Raw genomic sequence first — 12,456 nt, forward strand, 5'->3', positions numbered from 1 at the left:
CCAAGTGTTTGGAGGATAGAGATATTTTAATTTTTCGAGATTATTCGAAAGTCAATTTTTGAAAAGGCAAATATCTCCCGATCTTAGCAATCTGAGAGACAAAACTTATGTCACTTTGAGGGAACGTATATGTCAACTTCATGTCAGATTCACGTCAATGTATGTCTAAGGGTTTGGAGTATAGAGATATTTTAATTTTTCGAGATTATTCGAAAGTCAATTTCTGAAAAGGCAAATATCTCCCGATCTGTAGGAATCTGAGAGACAAAACTTATGTCACTTTGAGGGAACGTACGTGTCAACTTCATGGCAGAGTCACGTCAATGTATGTCCAAGGGTTTGGAGGATAAACACATTTTAATTTTTCGAGATTATAGAAAGTCAATTTTTGAAAAGTCAAATATCTTCCGATCTGTAGGAATCTGTGAGTTAAAACTTATGTCACTTTGAGGGAACGTATATGTCAACTTCATGTCAGAGTCACGTAAATGTATGTCCAAGAGTTTGGAGGATAGAGACATAAATTTTTCGAGATTATTCGAAAGTCAATTTTTGAAAAGGCAAATATCTCCCGATCTGTAGGAATCTGGGAGACAAAACTTATGTCACTTCGAGGGGACGTATATGTCAACTTCATGTCAGAGTCACGTCAATGTATGTCCAAGGGTTTGGAGGATAGAGACATTTTAATTTTTCAAGGTTAATCGAAAGTCAATTTTTCAAAAGGCAAATTTCTCCCGATCTGTAGAAATCTGAGAGACACCACTTATGTCACTTTGAGGGAACGTATATGTCAACTTCATGTCAGAGTCACATCAATATATGTCCAAGGGTTTGGAGGATAAAGACATTTTAATTTTTCGAGATTATTCGAATGTCAATTTCTGAAAAGGGAAATATCTCCCGATCTGTAGGAACCTGAGAGACAAACCTTATGTCGCTTTGAGGTAACGTATATGTCAACTTCATGTCAGAGTCATGTCAATGTATGTCCAAGGGTTTCTAGGATGGAGACATTTTAATTTTTCGTGATTATTCGAAAGTCAATTTCTGAAAAGGCAAATATCTCCCGATCTGTAGGAATCTGAGAGTCAAACCTTATGTAACTTTGAGGGAACGTATATGTCAACTTCATGTCAGAGTCACGTCAATGTATGTCCAAGGGTTTGGAGGATAGAGACATTTTAATTTTTCGAAATTATTCGAAAGTCAATTTTTGAAAAGGCAAATATCTCCCGATCTGTAGGAATCTGAGAGACAAACCTTATGTCACTTTGAGGTAACTTATATGTCAACTTCATGTCAGAGTCACGTCAATGTATGTCCAAGGGTTTGGAGGATAGAGACATTTCAATTTTTCGAAATTATTCGAAAGTCATTTTATAAAAAGGCAAATATCTCCCGATCTGTAGGAATCTGATAGACAAAACTTATGTCACTTTGAGGGAACGTATATGTCAACTTCATGTCAGAGTCACGTCAATGTATGTCCAAGGGTTTGGAGGACAGAGGCATTTTAATTTTGCGAGATTATTCGAAAGTCAATTTTTCAAAAATCAAATAAATCCCGATCTGTAGGAATCTGAGAGACAACACTTATGTCACTTTGAGGGAACGTATATGTCAACTTCATGTCAGAGTCACGTCAATGTATGTCCAAAAGTTTGGAGGATAGAGATATTTTAATTTTTCGAGAATATTCGAAAGTCAATTTTTGAAAAGGCAAATATCTCCCGATCTGTTGAAATCTGAGAGACAAAACTTGTGTCACTTTGAGGGAACGTATATGTCAACTTCATGTCAGTGTCACGTCAATGAATGTCCAAGAGTTTGGAGGATAGAGACTTTTTAATTTTTCGAGATTATTCGAAAGTCATTTTTTGAAAAGGCAAATATCTCCCGATCTGTAGGAATCTGAGAGACAAAACTTATGTGACTTTGAGGGAACGTATATGTCAACTTCATGTCAGAGTCACGTCAATGTATGTCCAAGGGGTTGGAGGATAGAGATATTTTAATTTTTCGAGATTATTTGATAGTTAATATTTGAATTCAAATATCTCCCGATCTGTAGGAAACTGAGAGACAAACAATATGTCACTTTGAGGGAACGTATATGTCAACTTCATGTCCGATTCACGTCAATGTATGTCCAAGTGTTTGGAGGACAGAGGAATTTTAATTTTGCGAGATTATTCAAAAGTCAATTTTTGAAAAGGCAAATATCTCCCGATCTGTAGGAATCTGAGAGACTAAACTTATGTCACTTTGAGGGAACGTATATGTCAACTTCATGTCTGAGTCACGTCAATGTATGTAAAAGGGTTTGGAGGATAGAGACATTTTAATTTTTCGAGATTATTCGAAAGTCATTTTATAAAAAGGCAAATATCTCCTGATCTGTAGGAATCTGAGAGACTAAACTTATGTCACTTTGAGGGAACATATATGTCAACTTCATGTCAGAGTCACGTCAATGTATAACCATGGGTTTGGAGGAGTGAGACATTTTAATTTGTCGAGATTATTTGAAAGCCAATTTTTGAAAAGGCAAATATCTCCCGATCTGTAGGAATCTGAGAGACAAAACTTATGTCACTTTGAGGGAACGTATATGTCAACTTCATGTCAGAGTCACGTCAATGTATTTCCAAGGGTTTGGAAGATAGAGATATTTTAATTTTTCGAGATTATTCGAAAGTCAATTTTTGAAAAGGCAAATATCTCCCGATCTGTAGGAATCTGAGAGACAAAATTATGTCACTTTGAGGGAACGTATATGTCAACTTCATGTCAGAGTCACGTCAACGTATGTCCAAGGGTTTCGAGGATAAACACATATTAATTTTTCGATATTATTCCAAAGTCAATTTCTGAAAAGGCAAATATATCCCGATCTGTAGAAATCTGAGTGACAACACTTATGTCACTTTGAGGGAAAGTATATGTCTACTTCATGTCAGAGTCACGTCAATGTATGTAAAAGGGTTTGGAGGATAGAGATATTCTAATTTTTCGAGATTATTCGAAAGTCAATTTTTGAAAAAGCAAATATCTCCCGATCTGTAGGAATCTGAGAGACAAAACTTATGTCACTTTGAGGTAACGTATATGTCAACTTCATGTCAGAGGCATGTCAATGTATGGCCAAGGGTTTGGAGGATAGAGATATTACAATTTTTCGAGATTATTCGATAGTCAATATTTGAAAAGGCAAATATCTCCCGATCTTAGGAATCTGAGAGACAAAACTTATGTCACTTTGAGGGAACGTACATGTCAACTTCATGTCAGAGTCACGTCAATGTATGTCCAAGGGTTTGGAGGATAAACACATTTTAATTTTTCGAGATTATAGAAAGTCAATTTTTGAAAAGTCAAATATCTCCCGATCTGTAGGAACCTGAGAGCTAAAACTTATGTCACTTTGAGGGAACGTATATGTCAACTTAGTGTCAGAGTCATGTCAATGTATGTCCAAGGGTTTGGAGGATAGAGACATTTTAATTTTTCGAGATTATTCGAAAGTCAATTTTTGAAAAGGCAAATATCTCCCGATCTGTAGGAATCTGAGAGACATACCTTATGTCACATTGAGGGAACGTATATGTCAACTTCATGTCAGAGTCACGTCAATGTATGTCTAAGGGTTTGGAGGATAGAGACATTTTAATTTTTCGAGATTATTCGAAAGTCAATTTTTGAAAAGGCAAATATATCGCGATCTGTAGGAATCTGAGAGACAAACCTTATGTCACTTTGAGGTAACGTATATGTCAACTTCATGTCAGAGTCACGTTAATGTATGTTCAAGGGTTTGGAGGATAGAGATATTTCAATTTTTCGAAATTATTCGAAAGTCAATTTTTCAAAAGGCAAATATCTCCCGATCTGTAGGAATCTGAGAGACAAAACTTATGTCACTTTGAAGGAACGTATATGTCAACTTAATGTCAGAGTCACGACAATGTATGTCCAAGTATTTGGAGGATATAGATATTTTAATTTTTCGAGATTATTCGAAAGTCAATTTGTGAAAAGGCAAATATCTCCCGATCTGTAGGAATCTGAGAGGCAAAACGTATGTCACTTTGAGGGAACGTATATGTCAACTTCATATCAGATTCACGTCAAAGTATGTCCAAGGGTTTGGAGGATAGAGGCATTTTAATTTTTCGAGATTATTCGAAAGTCAATTTTTGAAAAGGCAAATATCTCCCGATCTGTAGGAATCTGAGAGACAAAATTATGTCACTTTGAGGGAAGGTATATGTCAACTTCATGTCAGAGTCACGTCAACGTATGTCCAAGGGTTTCGAGGATAAACACATGTTAATTTTTCGATATTATTCCAAAGTCAATTTTTCAAAAGGCAAATATATAACGATCTGTAGAAATCTGAGTGACAGCACTTATGTCACTTTGAGGGAACGTATATGTCAACTTCATGTCAGAGTCACGTCAATGTATGTAAAAGGGTTTGGAGGATAGAGATATTTTAATTTTTCGAGATTATTCGAAAGTCAATTTTTTAAAAGGCAAATATCTCCCGATCTGTAGGAATCTGAGAGGCAAAACTTATGTCACTTTGAGGGAACGTATATGTCAACTTCATGTCAGAGTCACGTCAATGTATGTCCAAGGGTTTGGAGGACAGAGGCATTTTAATTTTGCGAGATTATTCGAAAGTCAATTTTTCAAAAATCAAATAAATCCCGATCTGTAGGAATCTGAGAGACAACACTTATGTCACTTTGAGGGAACGTATATGTCAACTTCATGTCAGAGTCACGTCAATGTATGTCCAAAAGTTTGGAGGATAGAGATATTTTAATATTTCGAGAATATTCGAAAGTCAATTTTTGAAAAGGCAAATATCTCCCGATCTGTTGAAATCTGAGAGACAAAACTTATGTCACTTTGAGGGAACGTATATGTCAACTTCATGTCAGTGTCACGTCAATGAATGTCCAAGAGTTTGGAGGATAGAGACTTTTTAATTTTTCGAGATTATTCGAAAGTCATTTTTTGAAAAGGCAAATATCTCCCGATCTGTAGGAATCTGAGAGACAAAACTTATGTGACTTTGAGGGAACGTATATGTCAACTTCATGTCAGAGTCACGTCAATGTATGTCCAAGGGGTTGGAGGATAGAGATATTTTAATTTTTCGAGATTATTTGATAGTTAATATTTGAATTCAAATATCTCCCGATCTGTAGGAAACTGAGAGACAAACAATATGTCACTTTGAGGGAACGTATATGTCAACTTCATGTCCGATTCACGTCAATGTATGTCCAAGTGTTTGGAGGACAGAGGAATTTTAATTTTGCGAGATTATTCAAAAGTCAATTTTTGAAATGGCAAATATCTCCCGATCTGTAGGAATCTGAGAGACTAAACTTATGTCACTTTGAGGGAACGTATATGTCAACTTCATGTCTGAGTCACGTCAATGTATGTAAAAGGGTTTGGAGGATAGAGACATTTTAATTTTTCGAGATTATTCGAAAGTCATTTTATAAAAAGGCAAATATCTCCTGATCTGTAGGAATCTGAGAGACTAAACTTATGTCACTTTGAGGGAACATATATGTCAACTTCATGTCAGAGTCACGTCAATGTATAACCATGGGTTTGGAGGAGTGAGACATTTTAATTTGTCGAGATTATTTGAAAGCCAATTTTTGAAAAGGCAAATATCTCCCGATCTGTAGGAATCTCAGAGACAAAACTTATGTCACTTTGAGGGAACGTATATGTCAACTTCATGTCAGAGTCACGTCAATGTATTTCCAAGGGTTTGGAAGATAGAGATATTTTAATTTTTCGAGATTATTCGAAAGTCAATTTTTGAAAAGGCAAATATCTCCCGATCTGTAGGAATCTGAGAGACAAAATTATGTCACTTTGAGGGAACGTATATGTCAACTTCATGTCAGAGTCACGTCAACGTATGTCCATGGGTTTCGAGGATAAACACATATTAATTTTTCGATATTATTCCAAAGTCAATTTCTGAAAAGGCAAATATATCCCGATCTGTAGAAATCTGAGTGACAACACTTATGTCACTTTGAGGGAAAGTATATGTCTACTTCATGTCAGAGTCACGTCAATGTATGTAAAAGGGTTTGGAGGATAGAGATATTCTAATTTTTCGAGATTATTCGAAAGTCAATTTTTGAAAAAGCAAATATTTCCCGATCTGTAGGAATCTGAGAGACAAAACTTATGTCACTTTGAGGTAACGTATATGTCAACTTCATGTCAGAGGCAAGTCAATGTATGGCTAAGGGTTTGGAGGATAGAGATATTACAATTTTTCGAGATTATTCGATAGTCAATATTTGAAAAGGCAAATATCTCCCGATCTTAGGAATCTGAGAGACAAAACTTATGTCACTTTGAGGGAACGTACATGTCAACTTAGTGTCAGAGTCATGTCAATGTATGTCCAAGGGTTTGGAGGATAGAGACATTTTAATTTTTCGAGATTATTCGAAAGTCAATTTTTGAAAAGGCAAATATCTCCCGATCTGTAGGAATCTGAGAGACATACCTTATGTCACATTGAGGGAACGTATATGTCAACTTCATGTCAGAGTCACGTCAATGTATGTCCAAGGGTTTGGAGGATAGAGACATTTTAATTTTTCGAGATTATTCGAAAGTCAATTTTTGAAAAGGCAAATATATCGCGATCTGTAGGAATCTGAGAGACAAACCTTATGTCACTTTGAGGTAACGTATATGTCAACTTCATGTCAGAGTCACGTTAATGTATGTTCAAGGGTTTGGAGGATAGAGATATTTCAATTTTTCGAAATTATTCGAAAGTCAATTTTTCAAAAGGCAAATATCTCCCGATCTGTAGGAATCTGAGAGACAAAACTTATGTCACTTTGAAGGAACGTATATGTCAACTTAATGTCAGAGTCACGACAATGTATGTCCAAGTATTTGGAGGATATAGATATTTTAATTTTTCGAGATTATTCGAAAGTCAATTTGTGAAAAGGCAAATATCTCCCGATCTGTAGGAATCTGAGAGGCAAAACGTATGTCACTTTGAGGGAACGTATATGTCAACTTCATATCAGATTCACGTCAAAGTATGTCCAAGGGTTTGGAGGATAGAGGCATTTTAATTTTTCGAGATTATTCGAAAGTCAATTTTTGAAAAGGCAAATATCTCCCGATCTGTAGGAATCTGAGAGACAAAATTATGTCACTTTGAGGGAAGGTATATGTCAACTTCATGTCAGAGTCACGTCAACGTATGTCCAAGGGTTTCGAGGATAAACACATGTTAATTTTTCGATATTATTCCAAAGTCAATTTTTCAAAAGGCAAATATATCCCGATCTGTAGAAATCTGAGTGACAGCACTTATGTCACTTTGAGGGAACGTATATGTCAACTTCATGTCAGAGTCACGTCAATGTATGTAAAAGGGTTTGGAGGATAGAGATATTTTAATTTTTCGAGATTATTCGAAAGTCAATTTTTTAAAAGGCAAATATCTCCCGATCTGTAGGAATCTGAGAGGCAAAACTTATGTCACTTTGAGCGAACGTATATGTCAACATCATGTCAGAGTCACGTCAATGTATGTCCAAGGGTTTGGAGGATAAATACATTTTAATTTTTCGAGATTAAAGAAAGTCAATTTTTGAAAAGGCAAATATCTCCCGATCTGTAGGAATCTGTGAGACAAAACTTATGTCACTCTGAGGGAACGTATATGTCAACTTCATGTCAGAGTCACGTCAATGTATGTCCAAGGGTTTGAAGGACAGAGGCATTTTAATTTTTCGAGATTATTCGAACGTCAATTTTTGAAAAGGCAAATATCTCCCGATCTGTAGGAATCTGAGAGACAAACCTTATGTCACTTTGAGGGAACGTATATGTCAACTTTATGTCAGAGTCACATCAATGTATGTCCAAGGGTTTGGAGGATAAAGACATTTTAATTTTTCGAGATTATTCGAAAGTCAATTTCTGAAAAAACAAATATCTCCCGATCTGTAGGAACCTGAGAGACGAAACTTATGTCACTTTGAGGGAACGTATATGTCAACTTCATGCCAGAGTCACGTCAATGTATGTCCAAGGGTTTGGAGGATAGAGACATTTTAATTTTTCGAGATTATTCGAAAGTCAATTTTTGAAAAGGCAAATATCTCCCGATCTGTAGGAACCTGAGAGACAAACCTTATGTCACTTTGAGGTAACGTATATGTCAACGTCATGTCAGAGTCATGTCAATGTATGTCCAAGGGTTTCTAGGATGGAGACATTTAAATTTTTCGAGATTATTCGAAAGTCAATTTCTGAAAAGGCAAATATATCCCGATCTGTAGGAATCTGAGAGACATACCTTATGTCACTTTGAGGGAACGTATATGTCAACTTCCTGTCAGAGTCACGTCAATGTATGTCCAAGGGTTTGGAGGATAGAGACATTTTAATTTTTCGAGATTATTCGAATTTCAATTTTTGAAAGGCAAATATATCCCGATCTGTAGGAATCTGAGAGACAAACCTTATGTCACTTTGAGGTAACGTATATGTCAACCTCATGTCAGAGTCACGTCAAGGTATGTTCAAGGGTTTGGAGGATAGAGACATTTCAATTTTTCGAAATTATTCGAAAGTCAATTTTTCAAAAGGCAAATATCTCCCGATCTGTAGGAATCTGAGAGACAAAACTTATGTCACTTTGAAGGAACGTATATTTCAACTTCATGTCAGAGTCACGTCAATGTATGTCCAAGGGTTTGGAGGACAGAGGCATTTTCATTTTGCGAGATTATTCGAAAGTCAAATTTTGAAAATTAAAATATCTCCCGATCTGAAGGAATCTGAGAGACAACACTTATGTCAATTTGAGGGAACGTATATGTCAACTTCATGTCAGAGTCACATCAATGTATGTCCAAGGGGTTGGAGAATGGAGATATTTTAATTTTTTGAGATTATTTGATAGTCAATTTCTGAAAAGGCAAATATCTCCCGATCTGTAGGAAACTGAGAGACAAACAATATGCCTCTTTGAGGGAACGTATATGTCAACTTCGTGTCAGATTCACGTCAATGTATGTCCAAGTGTTTGGAGGATAGAGACATTTTAATTTTTCGAGATTATTCGAAAGTCATTTTATAAAAAGGCAAATATCTCCTGATCTGTAGGAATCTGAGAGACTAAACTAATGTCACTTTGAGGGAACGTATATGTCAACTTCATGTCAGAGTCACGTCAATGTATGACCAAGGGTTTGGAGGAGTGAGACATTTTAATTTTTCCAGATTATTTGAAAGTCAATTTTTGAAAAGGCTAATATCTAACGATCTGTTGGAATCTGAGAGACAAAACTTATTTCACATTGAGGGAACGTATATGTCAACTTCATGTCAGAGTCACGTCAATGTATGTCCAAGGGTTTGGAAGACAGAGATATTTTAATTTTTCGAGATTATTCGAAGGTCCATTTTTGAAAAGGCAAATATCTCCCGATCTGTAGGAATCTGAGAGACAAAATTATGTCACTTTGAGGGAACGTATATGTCACCTTCATTTCAGAGTCACGCCAATGTATGTAAAAGGGTTTGGAGGATAGAGATATTTTAATTTTTCGAGATTATTCGAAGGTCCATTTTTGAAAAGGCAAATATCTCCCGATCTGTAGGAATCTGAGAGACAAAATTATGTCACTTTGAGGGAACGTATATGTCAACATCATGTCAGAGTCACGTCAATGTATGTCTAAGCTTTGGAGGATAAATGCATTTTAATTTTTCGAGATTAAAGAAAGTCAATTTTTGAAAAGGCAAATATCTCCCGATCTGTAGGAATCTGTGAGACAAAACTTATGTCACTCTGAGGGAACGTATATGTCAACTTCATGTCAGAGTCACGTCAATGTATGTCCAAGGGTTTGAAGGACAGAGGCATTTTAATTTTTCGAGATTATTCGAAAGTAAATTTTTGAAAAGGCAAATATCTCCAGATCTGTAGGAACCTGAGAGACAAACCTTATGTCACTTTGAGGTAACGTATATGTCAACTTCATGTCAGAATCATGTCACTGTATGTCCAAGGGTTTCTAGGATGGAGACATTTAAATTTTTCGAGATTATTCGAAAGTCAATTTCTGAAAAGGCAAATATATCCCGATCTGTAGGAATCTGAGAGACATACCTTATGTCACTTTGAGGGAACGTATATGTCAACTTTCTGTCAGGGGTCACGTCAATGTATGTCCAAGGGTTTGGAGAATAGAGACATTTTAATTTTTCGAGATTATTCGAAAGTCAATTTTTGCAAAGGCAAATATATCCCGATCTGTAGGAATCTGAGAGACAAACCTTATGTCACTTTGAGGTAACGTATATGTCAACCTCATGTCAGAGTCACGTCAATGTATGTCCAAGGGTTTGGAGGATAGAGATATTATAATTTTTCGAGATTATTCGAAAGTCAATTTGTGAAAAGGCAAATGTCTCCCGATCTGTAGGAATCTGAGAGACAAAACGTATGTCACTTTGAGGGAACGTATATGTCAACTTCATGTCAGTTTCACGTCAAAGTATGTCCAAGGGTTTGGAGGATAGAGGCATTTTAATTTTTCGAGATTATTCGAAAGTCAATTTTTGAAAATTCAAATATCTCCCGATCTGAAGGAATCTAAGAGACAACACTTATGTCACTTTGTGGGAACGTATATGTCAACTTCATGTAAGAGTCACATCAATGTATGTCCAAAGGTTTGGAGGATAGAGGTATTTTAATTTTTCGAGATTATTCGAAAGTCAATTATTGAAAATTCAAATATCTCCCGATCTGTAGGAATCTGAGAGACAAAACTTATGTCACTTTGAGGGATCGTATATGTCAACTTCATGTCAGAGTCAAGTCAATGTATGTCCAAGGGGTTGGAGGATGGAGATATTTTAATTTTTCGAGATTATTTGATAGTCAATTTCTGAAAAGGCAAATATCTCCCGATCTGTAGGAAACTGAGAGACAAACAATATGTCACTTTGAGGGAACGTATATGTCAACTTCATGTCCGATTCACGTCAATGTATGTCCAAGTGTTCGGAGGACAGAGGCATTTTAATTTTGCGAGATTATTCAAAAGTCAATTTTTGAAAAGGCAAATATCTCCCGATCTGTAAGAATCTGAGAGACAAAACTTATGTCACTTTTAGGGAACGTATATGTCAACTTCATGTAAGAGTCACGTCAATGTATGTCCAAGGGTTTGGAGGATAGAGACATTTTAATTTTTCGAGATTATTCGAAAGTCATTTTATAAAAAGGCAAATATCTCCTGATCTGTAGGAATCTGAGAGACTAAACTTATGTCACTTTGAGGGAACGTATATGTCAACTTCATGTCAGAGTCACGTTAATGTATAACCAAGGGTTTGGAGGAGTGAGACATTTTAATTTGTCGAGATTATTTGAAAGTCAATTTTTGAAAAGGCAAATATCTAACGATCTGTTGGAATCTGAGAGACAAAACTTATGTCACTTTGAGGGAACGTATATGTCAACTTCATGTCAGAGTCACGTCTATGTATGTCCAAGGTTTTGGAAGATAGAGTTATTTTAATTTTTCGAGATTATTCGTAAGTCAATTTTTGAAAAGGCAAATATCTCCCGATCTGTAGGAATTTGAGAGACAAAATTATGTCACTTTGAGGGAACGTATATGTCAACTTCATGTCAGAGTCACGTCAACGTATGTCCAAGGGTTTCGAGGATAACAAATATTAATTTTTCGATATTATTCCAAAGTCAATTTTTGAAAAGGCAAATATATCCCGATCTGTAGAAATCTGAGTGACAACACTTATGTCACTTTGAGGGAACGTATATGTCAACTTCATGTCAGAGTAACGTCAATGTATGTAAAAGGGTTTGGAGGATAGAGATATTTTAATTTTTCGAGATTATTAGAAAGTCAATTTTTTAAAAGGCAAATATCTCCCGATCTGTATGAATCTGAGGGACAAAACTTATGTCACTTTGAGCGAACGTATATGTCAACTTCATGTCAGAGTCACGTAAATGTATGTCCAAGAGTTTGGAGGATAGAGACATTTTAATTTTTCGAGATTATTCGAAAGTCAATTTTTGAAAAAGCAAATATCTCCCGATCTGTTGGAATCTGAGAGACAAAACTTATGTCACTTTGAGGTAACGTATATGTCAACTTCATGTCAGAGGCACGTCAATGTATGGCCAAGGGTTTGGAGGATAGAGATATTTGAATTTTTCGAGATTATTCGATAGTCAATTTTTGGAAAGGCAAATATCTCCCGATCTTAGGAATCTGAGAGACAAAACTTATGTCACTTTGAGGGAAAGTACATGTCAACTTCATGTCAGAGTCACGTCAATGTATGTCCAAGGGTTTGGAGGATAAACACATTTTA

This window comes from Zootermopsis nevadensis, unplaced genomic scaffold (assembly GCF_977971745.1).
Source record: "Zootermopsis nevadensis isolate Lab colony 2312 unplaced genomic scaffold, Znev_1.0 Znev_ptg000068l, whole genome shotgun sequence".
Lineage (NCBI taxonomy): Eukaryota > Metazoa > Arthropoda > Insecta > Blattodea > Termopsidae > Zootermopsis > Zootermopsis nevadensis.